At 39.2% G+C, this 25079-nt stretch overlaps 1 protein-coding gene across 4 annotated transcripts in view; it reads left to right on the top strand.

Annotated features, from left to right (window-relative positions):
- GRIP1 (glutamate receptor interacting protein 1) overlaps positions 1-25079 on the top strand; it is a 622932-nt gene that overhangs the window by 25967 nt on the left and 571886 nt on the right. The gene's annotated exons all lie outside the window — the stretch shown is intronic.

Raw genomic sequence — 25079 nt, 5'->3', positions numbered from 1 at the left:
CCATGTTTTTGGCCCGAACTTTCAGGGAAAAAAATGTTGTTTTAATTTTTTAATTCAAATTTTTAATTTGTTTACATTTAGGTGCTTATTTTTTTGTATTATAAAGAAATTTTTGCATTCATTTTTTAACATATTATAGTATAAGAAATTTTGTGAAAGAAATAATTACAAAACACAGGAACAGATTCGAAGTGCAAGAAATTTTATGTACCAGTAACAAATTTACAATATTTACGCATCATAGAAGGCCAAGAAGAACTCTTTGTTGTTGCAAGTTCATCATACATTCAGCAAAAATGATTATCATATCCCAGGGTATGATTTTGCATACAGATATTGTTGTTGATTTCCAGAGTTACACTTTCAACTCATAACGATAATTAAAAGAATTAAAAACATTTATATAGATATGGAATTATTCCTAATCACATGTAATGTGCATCCTTATTTTTCCCTCACAAATTTGGGCAAAAAAGGTACACATTATATACAGCAAAATACAGTATTTAAAATTTAGTTTAAAATTATGAAAGTGTTCAGTAACAGCTGAAAATGTTGAACATAGGTCAGGAAATTCTGTATTTTGGTCATATCAGAATTATTATGTCCTATGTAAATGTACCATAAGATTTAAAATTGAGGACTCAAAATTGTCAACAATAGCATAACTTCAGTCGAGTTAGAATTAGTAGTAAAGCAAAAAGCCTAGCTAGAGAACTGAAACAATGTCAAGAATGTTAGGTAGACCAGAACCCATGAGGATTAGATCCTGTCAGAATTGCTGTTTCATGTGAGATTCTATCATGGACATCCTTGGATTTTCCTAAGATCATGTGGCAGAGGGTGAGGAGAGCTGGGAATGGACCTCCTCTCTCTCCATTGCTACTGCTCTTTGCTACTCACATTTTTGTCCCTTTCAGTGGGGCCAGAGGTGAAACATGTTTTACATTGACTTTGAGGCTGAACTCAGTTGGAAAGTGGAGGTCAACTGATGATGGCTCAGGTGGTTTTCTTCCCAGTTTTATCAGGAAATAAAATGGCAGCTGCCCTCCTACTTCCATTTTTTCTCTGTGGGATGCTTTTCTCTCTAAAGAATTTTTTTGTTGTTGTTGTTTTGTTTTTTTTTAACAGGACTTTATTGAAGAACAGTCTGTACTTCCAGGCCTTTTTTCCAAGTCAAGTTGTTGTCCTTTCAGTCTTAGTTGTGGAGGGCGCAGCTCAGCTCCAGGTCCAAAGACAGCCTCACGGCAGGAGTGCCCATTATACACCAACATTTGTATCCCAGAACTGGGAAAGTTTGTTATAGTATGTGTTTCAGGTTAATTTTCTCCTTCTAAGAAGTCCATGTATTCAGGCCTGTACAGTCTCTTCCTCTAATTGGTGCTGGCTTTCTTTGCTGTGGTCCAAGTGCTGACAGCCCTGGCACGGTCACCAGTGTTGGACAGGTGCTGGTGATCACGGACAAAGCTCTCAGCCAGGGTGAAGTTTAACAAGTGCAAGCCCAGCCTCCAAACAGAGTGGTCTGGACTGCCACACTGCCACTACAGTCTTCTTAACATAGCTACAACTGGGAGTTGAAATTTGAGACTAATTCCTTAGTGTGTTCAAAATTCCATTAGGTCTCACACTGCCTTACTCAGATGTTTACTTCCAGGGTAGTGTTTGCCTGCCTCAGACCCAGTCGGTGTGTCGGTGACTCCCTCTCACCTCCCAGAACTAATATAAGAGGACGCGGTATCCATAGTGGCCCTTACAGGAAAGCTGCGTCCTGTAACACAGCACAAAGACAATTTTCTCCAGTAATACAGCTTTTTTTTGTTAACTTATTTGGGCTCTAAGCAGTAAATTGATCAGGATTTTTCTGCTTCCTTAAAACTGTGCAAATGTTGATGTAGGACCCGTTTCTCTGTTTCTCTGTCTTCCTCTTCCTCTCTTTCTCTATTTCTACCCCTATCCCTCTTTCTCTCCCCTGACACGGAATCACCAGGATTTTGCTTGATAATTAAAGAAAAAAAAATCTGAGAATGGAATAGTATAGTTAGACATATCTTGATTTTTTTTTTTTTTTTCTAAACAGCAGGTGTCGTGCGGGGGACCCTGCAGGGTCTCTGCTCCCACTCCCCACATAACACAGGATATGGTGAGGCCAAAAAGGAACACCCACGGAGCCATAGGTAGGGGAGTCATACCACTATATTCTCTCTGGCGGCACTATACTCTCACTGGAGGCTGGATCCACACTGTCCGCAAACCGCCATCCACACTTGCCAGCCCAGCCGCCATCTTCTTGCTAGCCCCCATTCTTTCTCTCTTCTCCTTCTCTCTGCTAGCATAGCCACAGCAGTTATATTGGCGGCTAATTGGCTAACTGGTTACAGCTGACGGCCAATCAGCCACAGCTGACGGCCATCTACTACCCGAGCCAGCACTCCTCCACGTGAGGCCGAGAGCCTGGAAACTACTTTCTGGGGCTCTGCCCCCACAGCAGGATTTTAAATCCCATCTCTGGGCTGTTTCATGTGCTTCATTGGCAAAGCTAAGGTAGGGTTGCCAGACCCCGCCTTCATTCAAATCCTGATTCTGCCACTTAGTAGCTGTATGACCTTTGGCAAGTCTTTTAATGCCTCTGTGCCTCAGTTTGCTGGTGGTTAAAATGGAAATAATCGTCATACCTTCCTCATCTGGTTATTATGAAGATTAAATGAACTAATAGGCATAAAACTTTGTGCATAGCAAGTACTCAGCAAAAATTACTATGCTGCTGGTCAACTCAATGGCGTCTTCGGAATGAGTATAATGCAAAAAGCCTTTAAAAAAGTCTTCAGGGCATAGACTTTTGTTGTATAAATTTTTGAAGGTTTTTTTTTTAATGTAGAATAGTATATTACATGATTCTGGATTAGAATCTGTTTAAAGTCTGCAACAGAAACATTATGACAGTCACTAGAGGAGAATTGGAAATAGCTGGTGTCAGCTTGAACACAGCAGAATGAGATAAAGAGCAATTGTGATACATAACACATTCTAGGAATCAATAGGGATTTTACACTAATTATGATTATGAGAACAATTGTACTAGATTTTCACAGTAGCTTTTTATTTCAAAGATTTTGAAGGGAAATGTACAGCAACTTAGAGAAATCTGTATGAAAAAAAATTTAATCACTTTAATTTTCTGTAGAAGGTAAAATGTAAGCTAGAAAGTGGTTGAGTGGTTTCCCCAGGGAATAATGCCATATCGATAAGTGGTAAATCCAAGCAGCTTAGTTTCTTATTTACTTCTTTAGTATCTACAAATCCTAGTTTTCTCAAGACGGCGCAATTTGCATGTGAAATCTGGGGGGAAAAAATTCTTTGGATGAAATCCCTTAGCAGAATGTAGCATGATTTCTTTCTGCAAAGATATTTAACTGGTGGAAGAAATGCCTCTCTTTCCATACCCCTCCTCTCCCCCCAGAAACACACTGACGGATATAGCTCTTGGGAGAAATTGGAAGTACTGTTAGCTTTTCTCCAAGCATTAGTGTTTTTTTCCCCAGTTCTTTTAGAATTGAATATTCAGAATTCATAGGCAAATCTCTTAAGATTAAAACTCATCCCTCTATTATAAAAGGTTCTCTCAGGGTCAGTCTTAACCGTGGGTGGAGTGGGCCCAAAAGAAGTTTCAGTTCAGCAGTTCAGAAATTCCTTTGAATTCCATCCAAATAGCTTCTTTATTCACTATTTGAAATTCCACATTAGAAATTCTCCTTTTTTTTTTTTTTAAACTTCTAAGTTTCCTATCTTCTGCAAATGCAAATAGCACAGGCTTAACTAAATAATAGCTTGCTTAGCTCTACAGTAACATGTTAGTTTATAAACTGCCTTCTGGGTTATGGGGTTTCTGTTTGGCCTTATGTAGTACTGAGCAGGGAGCGAGCATCATGATTCTTGGTTGTTGGAAGAAAGCGTGGGAGAGTAAGAAGATGATGTCCCAACTGTGAAAATGGCGCGGGGGTACATAAAAGAAAAGCTGGGTATCTGCTTCTCTCTCTTGTTCTGGGCTAAGCCTTCATGTTTGATCTTTCAGGAATCAACAACAACAAAACCTTCTCACTTTGTGCCTCAGTACTTTTTGTTGTATCTTTAGGAGGGGCTGATATAGTTTGCTTTGGATGAAGAGCTTGGGATCGCTCTAGTTCTCTGAGAAGAAAGAGGACATGTGGGGACTGAACAATTACAGTTTTAGTGAGAGTGGGCAGATTTTCAGATTCTTCCCTAGTTCTCGTACGTAGTGGACTTTAGGCTTTTTCCAGAGTTTAATCATTCCTGCTACTAGCAGGATGCAGAAGATAAGTCTGTGTAATAAAGATGAATGCTTAAATTTGTGGCTCCTAAGAGGATGAAAACCAAAGGAAGAGTCTCTGCTATATCAATTTCAATGATGGCACTAGAACTGTTCCCCAGAGGACCTCCCCCTTGGCTGCAATTATTGGCACCTGCAGAGCCAGCCTTGGCTTCTCTGTCAGTGAGCAGCACACACCTGCTAGCCTTTATCTACCTGTGCTAGCAGGAAGTCCAGACAGCAGGCAGATGGCCCTGCCCTGGAATCCTTTGTCATTCCAAATTGTGCTGTCATGTGGACTTGAGTCTCTTGTTTCCTTGCAACTCACCTGAAAGATGTAGCCTGCTCCTGTCCATATCGTTGCCCTGGACACTGACCCTTTCCTTCTCACTCATACTTAGAGTCTGACCTTTCCTGCCTCCCTCTGTCCCACTCTCAGGACTTGCAGTCGTGGGACACCCCTTCCCCTCAGAACTGTCCTTCAGTCTTCAAACCCGGTGCCGTCCTAATTGTTCTCACCACTAAACTGGCCTCCTGACCAGTTGCAACCTGGCCCTCTCACAGAGTTTGTGTTTCTGATGAGTAAAGAAGATATTTCAAGCCAAAAACCAGGTAGGAAACTGGAAATTGAGGACACACCAGCTAGGAGACATGGACAAGGAAAGAAATGAAACGCTTGACAGAGAAATAACGATATTTATTATCCTGTGTGTTGAAATAGAATGAAATGATGGGGTTTGGGGATATCCTTTGACCCTCTGCTAAAGAAAAATATGAAAAGAGATTATGAAAAATTCCAACTTCAAAGGCATGAGGCTGATTTATTTTATTACCTTTCATAGAAAAAGGGGTTTTATTTTATGATAGTTTTATGAGCAAAACCCAACTCTTAGAAGCATGTGCCTATCAGATCAGTAGGTAATAAATGTATAATCATTTATAACATTACTATAGGTTTTGCTAGAAAGATGTAGGCATTGTATGTGGTCTTAAGGAGCTTTCAGCATAATGTAAACGCAGCAATAAAACATATGCAACAATTGATTTACTAATTACACTAATTACAGGTCTTTTGCTGCGGCTTTTCTTCAATTTCTGATAAAAAAGAGACAAACATTAAAATTGTTAAATTTATTTGTAATATCTAGGAATGGGAAAGTGGCACTTTGATACCAAGCCATTCTTGCATGCTAGGTGAATTACGCTGGGATATTTACTGAGATGTCTGGTTTTACCGAGAATCATCCAGTCCTTTTTTGATTTGAAGAAGTTTGAAGAAATTGTCCTTTGTAGTTGAAATTAGAGATGACCAGTGAATTTGTTTTAATAGTGTGGTAATGCTGATGGTTATAAATAATTATAATCATAACTGAATTAGTCAGAGTTCTCTGTATATGTGTGGAGAGAAAGTGAGAGAGAGAGAGAGGGAGAGAAAGTGAGAGAGAGAGAGAGGGAGAGAAAGTGAGAGAGAGAGTGAAGAGGGAGGGAGGGAGGGGAAGAGAGAGAGAGAGAGAGAGAGAGAGAGAGAGAGAGAGAGAGATAGATTGATTTTAAAGAATTGGGTCACATGATTGTAGAGGCTTAGGGAGTCCAAAATCTGGTGGCATAGACCAGGCTAGAGACTCAGGGAAGAGCTGCAGTTCCATCCAAAGGCAGTTCCACTGGCAGAATTCCCTCCTGCTTGGGGAGGTCAGTCTTTGTTCTACTCACGCCTTCAACTGATTGGATGTGGCCCACCCACACTAAGGACGCTAACCTACTTTACTGAAAATACACAAGGCCCACCAATTTAAATGTTTTATCAGTCAAAAAAAAACACCTTCATAGAAACATCCGGAATAATGTTTGACCACTTATTTGGGCACCTTGGCCCAGCCAATTTAAAACATAAAATTAACCATTGCAGTAACCATCCTTTCTTGAGCATATTCTGAATTCTAGGCCCTGTGTTAAGTTCTTTCCAAATATTAGTTCTCTTATTAACGCTATCAGTTGAGCGTCTCCATTCGACCACTGAGGAAACCTTAGGGAGTAAGTGGATATGTTACCTGCTGAAGGTCACATAGGTAGTAAGTGGTTGAGCTGGAATTCATATTTCTTACCTTTAACCATGAAAATGACAGCTGGGCCGAGAACTGTTGGGGGTCCCTTGAAGGGACATCTAGGTTGAGTTGCAAAGAACTCTCTGTGACTACAAACTGTTTATTCATTTACTGGGATTGTGGCTGTTTTTCATGATCGTGATCACAATAGAGATTTATGTCTTTGTGGGAAGGATTCTCTGTCAAGGCTCAGAAAGATCGCGTGAAAATGTTATTAACAGACTAAGAAGCATAAGGTTAAAAGGATATATTTTGTGTCTGAGGTTGGGACTGATGCTTTCTCTAGTTCATATTGAGTCAAAGGCGATGTCAGCTTGGCAGAATAGGCACTGGCCACACACTATTGGCATTCACTCGTTACAACTTGCTGGAGAAGGGCAGGCAGTATGTGGGATAGAACCTACCTGGGCTGTAATTACCCTGCAATTGTCTGGAAGTCGGCTAATAACCAGAGAGGATGTGCAAAAGGCTCATAGATGCCGTAAAAATTACGGGATTGTAACCTGAGCTTTGAGTTAGCCTGTTTGCCCTCACGTAAAACACTGCTGAGGTTAGGTCAGTGTGAGAAGCTGTCCGTTAGAACAGGAGAAGAGAGGAAAGGCTTCGCAATGGGCAAACGGCTTGAGTGTAGTAAAAAATAATAGCTGGTTGATAAAACTGGGAGGAAGAGGGAAGCTTAATAAAAGCAAACACAAACCTAAAACATGCCACAGCCAGGGTCTGCATAATATAAATCAAAACATCCTTTCACACTAAAACCACTGGACACAATATAGGAATTGTCATTAATAATGAATCCACAGGAGTTCAAGTCAGGTTTTGAACATTCCAGTTTAGAAGGCCTAGAAGTGTGTAGTACATTCTAGATGGATCCCTTGGAAAATCCATAAGACATTTTAGTGCGTAGGGGAATAAGCCTTCATGTACGTATCTAGAAACAATTTTCTCCATAATGTTTCATGCTCCTACGGTTTTGGAATCCTATAAAACTAGGGTTTTGGAACCTTTATGAAACAGCAATCATTACTGTGAGACTGTTGAATTCCTTCTGTTGGTACAGAACCAGTGTTACTATGCTTTTTTAGAAATGGAGCTGTCGGCTGTAATTGACTTTTGACTAGCACCCATATTGGTTGTAGTTTAAACAGAGTTAGAGAGCCCAGCTGTGCAGAATTCATTTCCAACGTTAGAACTCAAATTCCTACTGACTCTGTAGCTAGTCTGTCTGCCTTTTATCCTGCCTGAAACACATTTAGTTTCATTTTACATGCCTGTAATGGAAGAGTCACTATTTAGAATTTTTTTGTGTGTGCCCATGTCTGGTAGAAAGTGGCATGTAAAAGAGATCCAGGGCCTGTTTCTTTTTATGTAAACATGTTTCTAAGAGAATAAGCATGATGTTTAAGCAGTAATAGAATTTGAATGGTGTATTTACCAGTTGTGCTTTGGGGAACTCCTCAAAAGTTAAAAATACAATATTGCGCCTGAGCCAACTGTGAGTCTTGTCTAATTCCTGATTTTCAGTAAGGTTTTTTATAACTTTAAGTTTTCAGGACCTCTGTTCATTTTAAAATCATTTTGGGAAAAAGTGCTAGGAGTGTATGTATGCATACGTGGTTCATGGCTTTTTCTTGTTACATATGTATAGAGATTTCGGCATGAGTTTGGTCATATTGCTGAGGTGCATATTAAGCCCTTGCCTACGACATCAGAATATATGTATAGCATTTATAGCGAGTACAGAGTCATGCTACATGATCGTATTGATCGATCATATTTTTAAAAGTCAGTAGTGGATCATTTAAGGTAAAGTGTATTTGTGGCAATTGAATTAATTCTGAGGGGGAAAACGACCATTTGATTTGTACAGAATCTACCCTTGCTAAGATGGAACAGGAAGATAACTGTGTGATATTATTGCTGGGGTTTCTTCCTTAAACCTTTCTTTTTACAACCATGTTTTGAGGTAAATTTGAAATGCTTCGTTTGAGAAAATACATTGTATAAGTTTATATTAAGGTATCATTTTTTTTTTTTTTTTTTTTTTTGGTCAAGATAGGCTCTGTGGGACACTGGCTTTTAAGGCTGTTAGTAGATATTATGGGAAAAAAAAGTTCTACTGGTGTGTTGTTTCAAAAATTCTGTGGAGTTTTTCGTGTGTTGTGACACTCCAAGGAGAGCGGATACTCTTTTAATAGTTAAAAATGTTTATTCCAAGCCACAGACACCAATTGGAATGAAGTTTCAAAGCGAGAGAGAGAATTTATTATAAGGATTCAGAGATGTCTCATGGAAGGGGAAGGCAGGAATGGAGCTAGGTCACAAGAATGTTCTGGAAAACCTTCAGGATCCTCTTCCCATGTCCTTATTTCTGCTGCTCTCAGTGCCTCTGCTCAATTCTTCCCCTTTTCCATTGTTAGCTTTTTGTAGTGACTCTCCTTGGAACTCCTGCTTTTAATAATAATATAGGAAGGTTTTAAAAAGTCATTGGTTAATGCTTCATTAGCTGGGTTAGTGCTGTTGGGTAGTCAGACAATGGTTATAGATATAAGATGGCCAGTGTTAACTGTATTGATGAGTTTATATTTGTCATCAACTTGACTGTTTACAGTTGATAACCAGCTTTTGCCAATTTCAGTTTATTTAGGATAGTGCATAATTTAAAGTAGCTTTAGCCGTACTAAATTCCCCTCTGCTGAGAAGTTATTTAAAGAAAAACCTGTGTGAAGTTGTGCAAGACCTAATATTTAGCAATCTAGATCAAACATGCGACAGCCCAGGTAAATAAATGTCCCAGTGATGGACTGAAATATAATATGAAATAAAATACGTCACTAACAGTTTGCTTCAGACTGAAAGGTCGAATAAACTTTTCTGGTCATAACCTATGATAAATGCACTATAATGATGTAGAAACTAGATTTAGCCTTTTATGTGTAAAGAAATGGTAAATGTTTAATTTAGCTGTTTTTGCTTGAAATGGAGTTCATTTTCTTTATGTCTGCTTTTGCTTCATATGAAGAGTCCTCTTTGTCAAAATGCTGTAAAGTTCCATTAATTAAGAATCCAAGAACTTAAATAGTCATATTTTCTTTCTACAGTGATATGTAGAGAGAATTTATGTTTAAAACAATGCCCTCCAGGCACTGCAAGAATTGGCTTCTGAATCTCCAAAGGAAAATTACATTATGTTGGTATAGCATTAGTGTTAATTTTATTCTTATTCATAGAGCATTGGTACATTATTTAACTATGTATTCATATCCCCCAAACCATACTGGCTTACACACTTAGACTCTGCAGGGTTTTCATGCTTCCAGAAATATAGCGTTTATTTCTTGTGTTGGTATCTTTGGGTTCATGTTTTTGTAAAATTTGGAAAAAGTATAGGGGGCAGGAGTAAATAGGGAGACAACTTAGAAACCTTGTCAAGAAGTCAAAGCTTCAGGATTTGAAGTGATAAGTAGACAGGGTCTCGGAAGCTCTGGATTGGAAGGTTTAGTAATTTGGAGCTACAGGAGGGAGGGAGCATTCTAGAGGCCAGCTGTTTATGAGATTTAATTATGATGCCACAAATGAGAGTGCTGTGGAGGGGCGAAAATGCCAGCATCTTTATTCTCTATTATGATTATACTCATTCAGTAGAATATAAGGTAAGTAGGAAAGAACACTAATGTATTCTTCTGATGGTTACTGTCACAGAGGTAAAAGTATAATGAAGTGCAAAGTTGGCTACTAAGCATTTCATCGGAGTCCAGGCTAATTAATTATAAGCCTTTGGACAAGTCTCTTAGCCAACCCAAGCCTCCGGTTCCAATGGTGAAAAGATGAGGTTGACCTTGGTGTCATTCAGCTGTATAATAAATCACTGATGTGAAAATTTTAGATGAAGAGAAATCATATTTACACCAGCTCTCCTCAGTGTATAATTCATTGTTATCCATTTATTTATTCAGCAAATATTTTTTTGAGACTCTAGTGTGTGGAGAGAAACTGAGCACTGTTCCAGCGTTGAAGATGTAATATGTCCCTGTTCTCTTAGAACTCAGGTTCTAGTGTAGAGGAAGGCGTAACAGGCCTAAGTTCGAAACTCTACTAATACGTGTATTAGGGTGAGAGAAGCGAACTATTTTAGATAGTGTAGTTAGGGAAATTAGTTCCAATCTCTGCGTGGAATCCGATGTATCTACTCTCTTTTGCTTCTGTGATATTTTTGATGTTCCCTTGGCAGCCTCACTTCCTTGCTAACCTCTCCACTCCCCGGGATCACATTTTCCAGCAAAAACACCATGAGCACTGATTTGAATGCCTACTCATTGGCAGAAATGCAGCTGTGTTCATCATTGTCAATGCTGATTTGTATGATGTTCCTATCCAAACATACCTCAGGGTACATTTGCACATCTAATTACAACATTAAGACTAATAATAGCTCGATAAAATACCACTCAGACAAATGTGGAAGCAAACAGCTGGCTGTCTCATTGTGTCCTGAAGGACTGGCAGATTCAGACTTTGTTCCCTAACTTGAGGGCCTGAATTCTAAAGTGCAAACCCTCCTCCCTGCACACCCTGCTGAGGGAAGGCTTCAGCAGGAAGTATCTCATTCAAAGGGATGTCCTTAGATAAAAGAGCCTGCATGAAACCAGAGCCTTATGGAATTACATAGAGGGAAAACGTGGTTTTCTTTCATTTTACCCAGAGGACAACTGCGACTAAATTCAAACTGGACCAAAACACAACAGAATATTGGTACAGGGTGTTATTAAAGTGCCCACCTGTCTACAGAACCCAGAAAGTTAATATTTAAAGTTTCTGAGGAAAGAAGGCTCAGGAATGACTTAATATTGCTTTTTCAATATTTGAAGGAGGCATGCTGTTATCACATGGAAACGACAAGCTCTATTTTCCACGAGTGACTGAGTTTATACTTCTACTGAGAGAGAGGAAATTTGGTAAAACTGGTTTTATCTTACTGGAACAGTAAGCCTTCCTATTAGTCAAACCGGGAAAGGTAGAATATTTTGGAAATAGAAATTAGTCTTTCTTCCATGGTAAGATTCAGTGCAGGAAGTAGGCTGTGAGGCTAATCCACTTACATAGTAGGGGATTCTTCCTCCAGAATTGACCGGGGTCCTTTGGCAGGTTCTGTTTGCCCAGGTAGATGGAAATGAATGATTAAGCTCTTTTGGTTCTTGAAACATTGACTGAAAAATGTGGACATGTAGGAAAACTTCGGATTATAAGAGTTGAACCTGATTGGAGTCCATTGAGGAGAGAGGTCTTAGGATCTTTTCCTTAACGCTTTGAAGTAAGAATTTAAATTTTCATCAACCTTGATAGATTAGGCGTAATACTCCTGAGGGGTACGAATGAACTAAAATAAATCTCCAAGTTGCTTCTTACCTTCTGATTGTATTATGTCTACCCTTCTCAGGTGCAACAAACGTTTAGGATCCCAGGAACACTGATCTTTTCACATGTATTAATTCATTTGAGGCAATTCTCACAAAAAATGTGCAACATAGATGTCATTGGTTCTGTTATAGGTATAAAGAAACTGATGGTCCTGGAGATGAAATACTTCACTGAAAACTGCACAGCTAGGAAGGGGTGGGAGGAGGGCTTGGAAGCAGGACTTTCAACTTGGATTCTGGTTTCAGTTCCATTCATGAGCTCCAAGTACTCAGGCTAATTTCTAGTCCTGTCTCGACCCTGGTTTCTTTCTTTATAGAGTGAAGGGGTTGGAATGGGAAGATTTGGAATAAGTTTCCCTGCCAACTCTGTGATGTATGACTCACTGGAAAGGAGAGCGATCAAGACTTAATGAACAGGTTTCCGTGCACACTGTGAGAACACCTTGTGTGGGGTGTACAGATATATGTTATATAATGATGTGGATATTATTTCTGGGTTGGGAATTTTGGGTGTGGAAAGCAAGTAAAAACTGATATCTCTGTATGACCTAATGATCAAATGCACTGAGCTGGTGAAATAGAAGCATTCTCGTACAGCCATTTCTTGATTTTCCATCCTTTTTTTTTTTTTTTTTTTTGCATCTATCTTCTTATCCCAGATCCCCTATCATCGATCTCATTTGACATTTTCTGAGTATATGACTGATCTTGAACCTTGCTATATTTGATTATAGCTATGAATAATCAGGAGGGAAGAAAAGAGTAGATTTCTTTATGCTTCTTGAAAAATGAGTTCTCATCCTCGGGAAAACTCGCTGTGTTTGAGCTGTCCAATGCAGTAATCACTAGCCACATATGGCTGTGAAGTAAATGAAATGTGAAGAGTCTGAATGAATATGTGCTATACATATAAAATACATACTGGATTTCAAAGACTAATAAGAAAAAAAGAACAGTAAATATTTAGCTAATAACCTTTTTATGTTGATTGCATGTTGAAATGATAGTATTTTGAATATGTTGCTTTAAATAAAATATGTTACTAAAATTAATTTAATCTGTTGTTTTTTTTTTACTTTTAAATGTAGCTCCTGGAATATTTAAAATTATACTCGTAGCTTGCATTTGTAACTTTCATTGTATTTCTGTATGACAGGACTGGGTGAGGTAAGATAGACACTTACCTCACTCTCCAAGAAAGAATGGTCCAAAATGTCAGTAGTGCTGAGGGTGAGAACTTCTAGCATAGATGATTCGGAAAGGAGTAGAGAAAAAGACTGGGAAGTAAAACTGCTTTCTGGTTAATTTTATTTGAAATATTAGAATGAATAAGTATTTAGCAACATTAAAGAAGGATTATTATTGTAGGAAAGAGTAAGGAAATTGGAGATGGTTAGTGTGTAAGCATGAAAGCAACTGGTTTAGTTAGTTATTTTAACAAATATTTATTGAATGACTACAAATCCTTTTTGGAACAAGATGAAAGAAGTCTAAATATGTACACACAAACACACAAATATTGAATTTTGTTTGTACACAAAGCTTCTACAGGGAAACTAAAGATATAAAATATGATTCCTGCCTTCAAAAAGCCTGCAGACCTAGTAGGGAGTACCATAAGAAGTACATATAATGTCAGAAGAGAGATGGTGGGAAAAACAACAAAACAACAACAACAAAAGAAACTATGAGTTTCCAATGAAAATGAATCATGTTTGGTTGGGGAAATCAGGTAAGGCTTTATGGAGAAGGTCCTAGTTGAAATGTACCCCCAATGGGCAGGATAACAACCCATGGAGATGGTGGAAAAGCATACACTGCAGAGGGAACAGTGTGCCCTAAGGCTATGGGGAAGGAAAATATGGGGGCGTGTTTGGGGAATAGTCAATAATTAACTTAGAATCTCAGTGGGAAGCAGTTGGAAATGAGACTAAAAAATGAAAACCACAAACAAAAGAAATAAAAATAAACCAAACAGGTCACTTATAACAGATTGGCAAGGTGAAGTAAAAAGGAATGAGAGGGGCAAACTGTATAGGATTGGGCAATTCACTGGATGTGGGTCAAGGGGAGGAAGGAATCAAAGATGATCTCGGGGCTTGAAGCTTGGGTATCTGGGGACATTAATTGGAATAGAGGTCAGGAGGATGGATTGGTTCAACAAGAATGGAAAGATGATGAGTTCAGGATTGCCTTGTTGAATCTGAGGTAATGGTAAGTTATCTAGATGGTGGAAAGGTCGAGGAAGCTCTTCTCATTCAGATCTGGAGGCCAAGAGAGTAATGAGAACTGCAAATAGAGATTTTGGAATCATCTCAAGTAAAGTGATCATTGAAGTTTTGAGAATGGAGGCGATAACTGGAGGAAGGTGTTGTCCAGTGAGAAGGCTAGCACATGCTCTTAGATATGACAGGCTTTAGGTGACGTAATGAAGAAGAGAAGTCAGTGAAGGAAACCGAAGATGTGGCAGAAGATACAGAAACAGGATTTTGTGTAATTTAGCATCATAGACGTTAAGAGAAGTTTCAAATGGGAATGTTCCACAGTGTTAAACAGTACTAACAGAGGATGAAGCTGAGACAATGTTTAGGACTTGGATTTCACCACCAGAAGGCTATTGGTAGTCTTCTAGTAACGGGTGGAAAGCAGATGGAAGGGAACGAAGGAGGGGGCAACCTGCTTCTGTGGCCCCAGACTGTCCCAGAGCCTCTATTGGGAGAACAGGCACATGCTAATTTTGTGACACTTTTTTCTCTTGGGTCATTCATTCCTTCAACAGATATTCATTAAGCATGTTATTTATCATCTTACCTAACATGGGGTAGGTAATTAGGAAAACTGATATAATCTCCATCACTTCCACCTCTGGGCTTAAGAAAACAGGTGGAACTGATCGAGATTATATCATCACCATTGCTTTAAAAAAAATGACAGAAGGAAATTTTTATTAAGTAGGCTCCTAAATCCTAGAACTTTGTAGTTGTCCATATTTCTTCTACATCACAGCTCTGACAGTCTTAAGTGTTGACATCTTAAGGGATCATGTCTAATTCTACTTGCCCTTAGCTTGGGGTAAGGATAATGTTTCTGGTAAAACAAACAGAATAGAAATGATGGAAAGAGTGGTCGTGTTAAAAATAAATAAGGAAACTCACCCCAGCAATTTCCTTTCCCTAGTTAGAAGTAAAGTAATTTGAATTTTTAATTTTATTGGCTGTTTTCAGAAGGTTGGCGAAAATAGGGTCCTGACTGCTTCATTTTAATATTTCTGACTGAGGGAGAGATGAGAAATAACCAAACAGATTTTTATGAATCAAAGAGAGAAAATAATACTTTTAAAGTATGGTTCCAAATTGGAAGCTGTTTGTAATTTGAATATTAAAAACAAAAACATGTTAAATGGCTATTTTTGGTGTTTTCAACATGTACCGCATTTCTAGAGTAATGGTACCACAGACATGAGTGTTACTCAATCTGAGCTGAATGGAGGATGTATTTATGTTTTTATTTTACCTTAAAGTTTATACCCCTGCGCATGTCGTTAGTGATGACAACTTTTACTTTCCTATAGCAATAATCTTTTGATGTCTTAAGGAATGTTTATAGGAAGACTCTAGATAAGATTTTTGAGTTTTGTCTATATTATTGTTGTTAGAAATAAGTACATAAAAACATGTAAACATGTTTTCACATTGGGAAAACTTGAATGTTTTAAAATACAAAAGTACAGAACCACACAAAAATAGAAACACGGTTGCTAGAAATTGTCAGCAGTATAAATAGTCAAGGTTTCAGTCAGCATGACTGACACACGTCAGTTCCTGCTTTTGAGGAACTTTTATTTTAAAAATAGATGGATGCGTCAAAGCCGTGTTACGTGGTTGCCAGAATTTTGGTTGGGTCATCCAAATGTATCAGCTTTACTTCTGGATCTGCTAAAAGTTTATTATTTGACCTTGGTTAAATTTTATGTCAACCTAGTTAACATTTAAGCCCAAGATTCCATGTTAATAAAATGAGAATATCAATGAATCGCATCATCCACTTCCCAGTCTGCAGTGCTGTCTTAGGTGCTGCAGTAAATAACACTTGTACAAATTTTGAGAAATTCTGTAACCAGTGTTTCCACAAATGGTATTTACTAATTTCAAAACTTGATTTGTAGAGTACTGGTACTATGAAACGTAAAATGTACATTTACTAGGACTGTGGTAAACAGTTACCACAGGGATTACTCAGCGTACTCCTTGCTCTCTGCTTTGGGGATATGTTACTTCTTAAGTTATTAACATTAAAAACATGGTATGGAGAAAAAGGGAGCGGGAGTCACAGCATGTAATCTTACTAGTAAACGACATTAGAGAGGTGGAAACTATTGAATAAAAAGTTCTTAAAAATATTCACAAATGCTTATCTGCCAAACTAGCTGTATTGTGCATTATAGTAGATAATATGGGGAGGGGGAATGCTTCTTTTTCCGGCAGTCTTTTCACAGTAATTTCTACCTACATGAATGCTGAAAATTGCTGATATAATTACAACCATCCATTTGATCCAAAATATACTTGTGAAGAGGCTACTAAAAATACAGCTGTTTAAAAGTGGTTCTGTTCAAATATGGTTCTTTATTGAAGGTTCAGTTTTCAGAAGGCAATAATTGAAACCTCTGGGTTTGGTGGTTGTTATGAGCACAGACCCCAGTACTGCCCGAATTCCTAGTGGAATAGCTGAAAGCATATAGAAATAGGGGGAAATCAGCATTAGAAGAGAAATCGGGGAAGGATACAGTCCCGAGTGGCAGAAAGTGAGGGGCATTTTTGTTAGCATTTCTTCGGTGGATCCAGATGGAAGGATGTCCCACAGGCCCTACCCCTCAGTGGGTCCAGAAAATAACCAGGTGACCTGAGTGATACAATGTGTGGAGGTAAGGGCAGGGTGAGGGGTGGCTGGTGAACATGTGACCACAGCACTTTGAGATTCAAATTGCCTCTGGGTGTCTCCCTACATCCATCTTACCCTCTTCCAATTCCTTCTCCTCACTGGACTTCCATGATCCTGTCAAGACGCAAGTCTGTCATATGATCTCTTTGCATAAATGCTTCCAGAGGTTTCAGCTGTGTGTAGGATCAAGGCAGGCATTCAGAATATGGACTTGTCCTGCCTCCTAGCGCTGTGTCCACCATGCTTTCCGTGCTGCAGCCACACTGACTCGTGGGCACCACTGGCCTTGGGTCTTTTTCCTGGCCCTGAACTACTTCCACTGCCTGGACATTCTTCTTGCTCATTTTTCCTTCTTAATTCCTAATCACCCTTCAGACCTTGGTTCCATCGTTACTTCCTTAGGGATCATTGGAGATCTATGCTCTCACGGCACTCTGCTTCTAATTGTACAGTCATTTTTATGATTATTTACTTGGTATATTTGTCTCTCATGTTAGGCTGGGACCGCTGCAAGGGCAGGATATACATGCATGGTTGTATCCCTAGCAGTTAGCGCGGTACTTGGCACATGTTATTCAGTAGCTATTTCTGGAATGAATGGATGGATAGAATGATTGGTGGATGGCAGCATTTAGATTTCAACAGCTACCTATGGTACGTACCCCTGAACTTTGCTTCTGACACAGAAAACTGCCACAGCAAAGGACCAGGCACATGACAGGAAAGCTCTCCAGGTTGCTCTTGGTATGGCTGCCACATTCAGCAGAGGTTTTGGAAAACAAGACATTTCCCAAGGAATGGTATCCACATTGGAGGTCCAGAGATGTGTATTTTGGGTTCTTTACTGTCCCCATGGGCTGTTGGATGTCCTTACTGATAAAACACTCTTTTCCTTCTCTTCCTCCTTTGCTCTGAACCATTTTCCCTTCAATCCAAATAAGGAGTGTCTCTAAGAAGGATTTGGAATCCTCAACAAATCCTGCCAGAAAGCAATTTAACTCAGGAGGTTATTTTATCAGAAAATAAGGCTCTTGCATAGATTCTATTAAGAGAGTCTCTTATTCAAAAGAAAAGGATCTGTATTTTCTTAATGCTTCAGAGGTATTGTTTTTCTCTATAATAGATTGACCATGAGATTAGGAGATGATCTTAGAAAGTAGGGTGTTTTTTTTGCTTTCAGCAACACTATAGGGAATGTTGCATGTGTGAAACTACGGCCAGCTAAATAGGCCTTCAGGAAAATGAAGAGGAAGGATTACACAGAGTTGAAAAACATGAAAGCCAGCTTTGATAGACGTAATGAGAAGAGCTAGCATTTATTGAGCACTTACGAGGGACCAGGCATTGTTCTAAAGGCCTACATGTTTTAACTCACTTAATCTTTATAACAAGCCTATGACGAACATACAATTATTAACACCATTTAGAAAACCTTTGTAGAAGAATCAATAGAAAATGGGACACTGCAAAATATCACTCGTAGTGAAGTAGAAAACAAACTTGAGGAAAAAAAAATCAAACATAGAGGAAGAGGGATGAAAATGTAGACCATGAGAACTATGGCGAAAAATCCCTTTTAATGGTATTATCTTCAGGTGATGAGATTACGGATGGTTTTTATTTTCTTCTTTGTACTTTTAAATATTTTCTAGCAGGAACTTTTAAAAAGATACCGGTCTTTTGACAAAGAGCCCAGTTGGCAGAAAGCGTCTGTTTTCCATAAATAATCTTAAGTCAGTAAAATTAAATTGCATTAGAGGTAGCGTTTAGGGATTTAGGCAAGAGCAGAGCAGCCCAGGTAGGAAGGACACCTCCTAATTGGGAAATTAGACCAATGAGGTTAATGTGGCTGAAGCAGCACTGTGACTGTACCCTCTTCCTACTGAAAAAATGCAAGGAAAAGAACAGCACTGGCTAGGTAAGGTTATTTTGAGAATTCAGATTAGAGTGCTGAGAAAGCACTTGTTATACATAATTAGGATTTAGTTAATAATTTATGCTTGTACTTTAAATTATTTATTTATTTTAGTAGTATGTGCATAATTGCCTAGATTACGTATTCTTTCTTTTATCTACACCTGGGGGTATAAACCTAGCCTACTGACCCTTATGGTTGTGACCCAAGATACCACCTGGTGACAGGTGTAGAAATTGCAAGTTAAAACCAGGGGAGAAATAAACCTATGAGGGCCCAGCCTTAGAAAGTCAAGTCCTTGAGGTGATACTAAAAGTAACCAACATTTGACCATGCTAGGACTGTGTTTGTAAGGTAGATTTATTCATTGTATCTCGTATTTCCATGGAAATAGAAAAATATAAGCTTGCTTAGAAAAGAAAATAGTTATAAATCAAATGAATGTGGAATTTAAAATTCCATATTTTGTTCATTTCCAATAATAGCCGACTGTGTTTTGAATTGAAGAATTTTTTTCACAGGCTGTGTGATTGTTCTCTTTGATTATTCTTATAGAGGGCATTTTGTGCTTTCTGACAGTCAGGCAGAGATGGGCTCTTTCAGAAATTGGTATAGGTTCTCAAACACATCTTTTAGAGGAATGCCCTGGAAAAAATTAAAGAAAATGACAGTCATAAAAATGTCATAATTTAAAAAAATTGAGATAAGTTTATGAAAACTATTGATGGGAGAACCACTGACTAAGAATAATTATGACAAATGTTATGGTAAAGAGTTTTGGGTTAAAACACATGTGTACCCATTCATTTTCTTTCTTGGATTTTACCATGAATTAAGTAAAATGAAATATGGAAGAGTAGCCATTTGTATTTCTGATTCTTTGTAAGTTTTTAAGTGATATAGAGATTTTAAAAATTCCATATGTGTAGTGGTCAGGGTCATAATAGTTTTCCTCTCTACAATTTATAATTTAAACTTTGCACTTAGAACACAAATTAAATAAGATGGTAAGATTTTTCTTTTTATTGGCTATTTTATTACAGAGGCAGCCCCTGACTTACAAATAGGTCCCATGAATGGCCAAAGGGCTTTCAGGACTTAATGGACAAACCAGGAAGTCCCATCTCAGATGCGCTGCCCCTGCCAGCATCTCCTCCCCTTTCTCCTTCATTTCTCTTTCATTGATTTGGTTTCCACACACTCTCCTTTCTTTCCCAGTGGTTTTCGTTGCTCTCCGCACCTAGTGTCTACGGCTGCAGGTCTGTCCTTTTTCCTTTTATTCCTCCCCCTCGCTGTTACCATCATAGTCCCAGCCAGAAGTCCTCTGAGGTAGTGTCCTCCTCAGAAATGCAGGCGAATCTTTATTCCTTTCGGCCATCATGGTTTTCATCTTTTGTTGGTGTTTTATCTGTCTCCAGATTTGTGGGAACTATAGAAATGGAGTGTGATGAGTGATGGGAGGAAAACGTTGTTATTTTCGATGACTTGTTCAGATAAGACTGAAAGATCTCCAAATGTGGACACTCTCAAAAGGGTTTTTTGCTTGCTTCAGGGACCTGAGACTTGAGGAATGGCTGTGAAACTTTGTTTTCCAACCCTGGCTAGAAGGTGCTGGTGTTAACAGTAGAAAGGGAAGCGGGAGAGCTAATCTGTAATATGCTCATGGAAGGAAGGAAGGAAGGAAGGAAGGAAGGAAGGAAGGAAGGAAGGAAGGAAGGAAGGAAGGAGAAAAACTTTTAAAGAAAGGAAAGCAAAGATAAAGGAGAGGAAAGGTGATACAGGGAACTATCTTTCGGTCCCCATGGAGATTTACTGGCAGGAGGCATCTTACCTTCTGGTTTGATCTCAGGCTCTCACCTCTAGTCCCTAGTCTACTACGGGTGTGAGGCTGAGAGATGGGGAGGGAGGAAAGGATGAGAGTGAAAGTTCTGGATTCCACTGCCTTAGACTACTTCTCCCCAACTGATCCATAGATCCAGTGAAATCTCAATCAAAATCCTAGCAGACATGTTTTTTGAAATTGAGAAATTGATTATAAAATTCCTATGGAAATGCAAAGGACTTAGAATACTAGCCAAAACAACTGGAAAAATAAAAAAGAACAAATTTGGATGACTTATTTAAGCACTTATTTTAAAGCCACAGCAATCAAGACAGTAATCAAACAACCCAATTTTTAAAAAACGGGCAAAAGATTTTAAGAGGCACTTAGGCAAAGAAGATACTTGGGTGGCAAAAGATTTTAAGAGACACTTAGGCAAAGAAGATACATGGGTGCAATTAAGCACATAAAAAGGTGCTCAACATAATTAGTCATTAGAGAGATGCAAATTAAACCCACCATGAGATACCTGTACATATCCATTAGAATTGTTAAAATTTAAAAGACTGACCATACCTAGTGTTGGAAAAGAAGTGGAAGAGCTAGAACTGTCATACACAGCTCATGGGAATGTAAAATGGTACAAACAATGAGGAACATGTTTTGGCAGTTTCTTAAAAAGTTGAAATTTGACCTACCAAACCATCAAGCTATTGCACTCCCAGGTGTTTGTGCACGAGAAATAAAAGCACGTGTATAGTCAAAGACTTGTACATGAATTTGCATATCAGCTTTATTTGATAAATCAAAACTGCAAACAAGCCAAATGTCTATCAACAAGTGAATGGGTAAATAAACTGTGGTATATCTACACAACAAACACTACTCAGTAATAAAAAGGAGTGAATTACTGATACATGCTACAACATGAATGAACCTCAAAATAATTCTGCTGAGTGAAAGAAGCCAGACACCCGTCTCACCCATTAGAGTGCATACTGGATGATCTCCTTCGTCTAAAATTTGGAAAAATGCAAACAGATTATTGTTTGCCTAGGGTCAGGAAGAGGGAACAATGGAAGACAGAGTGTGGCAAGAGGAAGAAACTAACAAACAGTCATGAGGAAACTCTCAGGGGTCATATATTTGTTTATCATGATGGTAGCCATGATTTTTTAGATGTATACAGAAGTCAACACTTACCAAAATGTATATTTTAAATGTATGTAGTTTACTGTATGTCAGTTATACTTTAATAAAGATGATAAAAGAAAACAAACTGTATTAAATTTAACCCACTAATGTGGGTTTACTCTTATTGGTTTAAATGTGTTTTAAGCGTCTGCTCTTAGGTTAACGATGTCTGACAGTTTAAGATGACAGTTCCTTTAGCATTCGTGATATTTAAATGTTTTCAGACATTAAATGTTATGCACAGGGTTAAACTAACGCAAACATCAAAGGACCAAAATATCATGAGAAATACTGTGAAATAAATCAAGACTTATTATTTAGTAAATCAAAACTTTCCCCACACAACATTGTCGAAAGTGCAGTGCAGTGGAATGGCATGCTTTGTACTTGGGTTGAAAACTCTGTCTTCCACATTTATTTATTCATTCCTCAAGTATTTCTGTATTAAGTGCCTTTTGTTCATTTTATTCATAAAGTGCAAAATCAAAGAAGTCACAAAAAAGAACTGATCTCTAGAGAGGTTCATATTTTCATTGTGAAGACGAGATTTATGTACATAAGCAAGTAACATTAAAGGAAGCCTTTAACTGAGGTGGACGTTTGTTTCCTATAATACCTACCTTTTCAGGTATTGCTTGAAAGATCCAATTTTATTCTGCAGAAAATAATGACACTTACTCATGTTTCAGGTCTTTGCATTAATCTTTCATGTGTATATATTTTATCATGAACCCCCTGCCTTTCTTTTAGTAATTACATCTAAGGGCTATAAGAGAATTGAATTCTACATTTATTCTCCTTTTTAACATATTTACCCGAGGCCTGATTTGAAAATTGCTAATGCCGTTGCTAGCCTAGTCACCCTCCCTTGAAATAATAGCAGTAACATTCTGTATTATTAGCATTTTTTTCTAGATGTTACCGCTCCAGCCGTGAAGATATTTTTCCTTAGATGATTCATGTGATGCTTGGAAACTGCAGGTACTTTCTGGAGAAGCACTTACCTTTTTCTACTGCTCTTATTTTGAGTGGCTTTACAGTGGCCATTTTTCATGGTGTACATCTTTAACATACTTCCCTTTCCTTCATTCGTATTTTATCCTTTAAGTCTTACAGCTCTGTGTAATCCGGGCCAAGCTGATGCTGGGCTGCTTCGTGTCTGTCGCTGGCTCCCAGGCCAGCTGGTTGAGGAGGATGTGTCTGTATTTACGTCTTGTCATCACTCCGGGCCCCCTGAGGTGCTTTCTGTGGTTGCTTGCATTGTGCAACTGCTAAGCAGATTTTTGGATTGCCTGTTTCTCCTGGAGAGGGGTGTGTGTGTGTATGAGTGTGTATATGTGTGTGTGCGTGTGTATGTATGTGTGCGTGTGTATGTGCATGCATGTATGTGTGTGTGTGTGTGTGTGTGTGTGCCAGTGGTGGGCAAAATTGTGAAGTAGGAAGTTTGCTTGTTGTGCCTGAACCATCATTTGTCCCCAACTCAGGGGCCCTTTTCTTTTCAGGATCAGTTTTTGTGCTCTGTTCTTATTCACATCTACTGTTAGGGGGAAAATATTCCCATTGTCAGCTCCATTTAATTTGAATTTAAGTCAACCACTCCTTGAAGTATTTGCATTTTACACTTTACCTCTGTATGTGCTGGGCAAGCTTTTCTCCCCTCTGAAGGATTTCAGGCTTTGGGGAACTAGTAGAGAGGAGGAGGATTGGGGAAGGGATCTCTTGCTTGGTGCGTGTAATCGTGCTGTGGGTCAGTGGTTTTCTAGTTGTTTTTAGTCACCCGTCCCTTTCTACTGAAGTTCGGTATATACACTGTTTTTACAAATGGAGCTGACCGGCTGATTCAGCAACCGAGGGTTCAGAGGCCCACTTACTCACTCCCCCTTCCTCCTGGGGCTGCCCAGAGGCCTGCCTGTGGACCTCGAGTTCCCTGGATCACAGTTTACAAAGCAGCTGTGCATTTCTGGTTTCTACCAGGTATGTAGAAACTGACCCGAAAAATCATATTCGAAGTCATAACTTTTCTTGAACCCAGCAGAGAGCTGAGGTTGCAGGGCGACAACCAGCTTGAAACCCAAGGACAAACAGGTACCTCCAAGAAAAGACTGAATGGCAGGCCTGGGCTTATCTGTTGCAAGCTTGGGAGGGAGGAAAGCGAATCTGCCATAGAAGCAGGTAATCTGAATTCAGCTGACATTGTTAAGGAGTTCCCAAAGGCCAGGAGGAATAGCAGGGACCCATGTGGGTGGCAGACAGAAGCAGAGTGCACGTCCCCTTGAAGGCTCTCTCCACAGGATTCACTGGATGCTACTAGGAGAGATTGAGGGCAGGGCAGGAGACCTGAGGAAGTCTCCCTTGTTGGTGTAGGCCTGGAGGAAGAGTCAGGGAAACGGTCTTGGACCCAGACTTATGGGGCTTCTGCCACTGGAGGAGGGACAGAATCACTGAGAAAGCCTACCTCTGAGACATAGGGACACAGGGCTTTCCCGAGACTGAGGCTGGACGGACAGCACCCATTTTATGAACTGCACCTTAGCCAAGCTTAAATCCTCATGTGCTACTCACTTAGTGTTGCAGCCACCTTAGAATTTAATGGCCTGACAATTTAGGATCTCTCTCAGAATTCTGCAGCCTGGGCAATCGGAGCAGTTGCTCTGCTCCACCTGGGGTCTGCTGGTGCTGAAACCGCCATAATGACTTCTCCATTTCTAAGCTGCACCTCAGTAGCATTGGCTGGAACTGCTACAGGCCGGTTTGGGCGTGCTTTTTCCTCCTGTGTCTGTCTTTGGCTTTCTTGGTTGCTCCAAGAGCAAAAAGCAGAAGCTACCCAGCCTCTTACAGGCTAGACCTGGAGCTGGCTCCATGTTATTTCCAGTGCATTCAGGTCAAGGCAAATTAGGGGGCCAGCCCAGATTCAAGGGAAAGAGAGTCCATTTCTTGATGGGAGGAGCAGTATGTACATACAGTTGACCCTTGAACAACTCAGGGGTTCATGACACTGACCTCTTCCCTGTGCCATCGAAAATCTGAGTTTAACCTTTGACTCCCCCAGAACTTAACTACTAATAGCCAACTATTGACTGGAAGCCTTACAAATAATAAACAGTCAATTAACACGTATTTTTATGTAACATATTGTATACTATATTCTTACAATAAAATAAGAAAAGAAAATGATATTAAGAAAATCATAAGAGAAAATACATTTACAGTACTGTATGTGTTTTTTGAAAAAAACCTGCATTAAAGTGGACCTGTGCAGTTCACCCTTGTTCAAGGATCAACGGTATAAGGGAGGGAAAGAACCAATGGTGGCCAACTCTGTGGATTATTCACTATATTGAATTTGTCATGCTCCCCCCCCCTC

This window comes from Rhinolophus sinicus, chromosome 1 (assembly GCF_057876585.1).
Source record: "Rhinolophus sinicus isolate RSI-liver-muscle chromosome 1, RSI-T2T, whole genome shotgun sequence".
In the NCBI taxonomy this organism is placed as follows: Eukaryota; Metazoa; Chordata; class Mammalia; order Chiroptera; family Rhinolophidae; genus Rhinolophus; species Rhinolophus sinicus.
The sequence above is the reverse complement of the archived record's forward strand: the minus strand, read 5'-3'. Positions and strand labels throughout refer to the sequence as shown.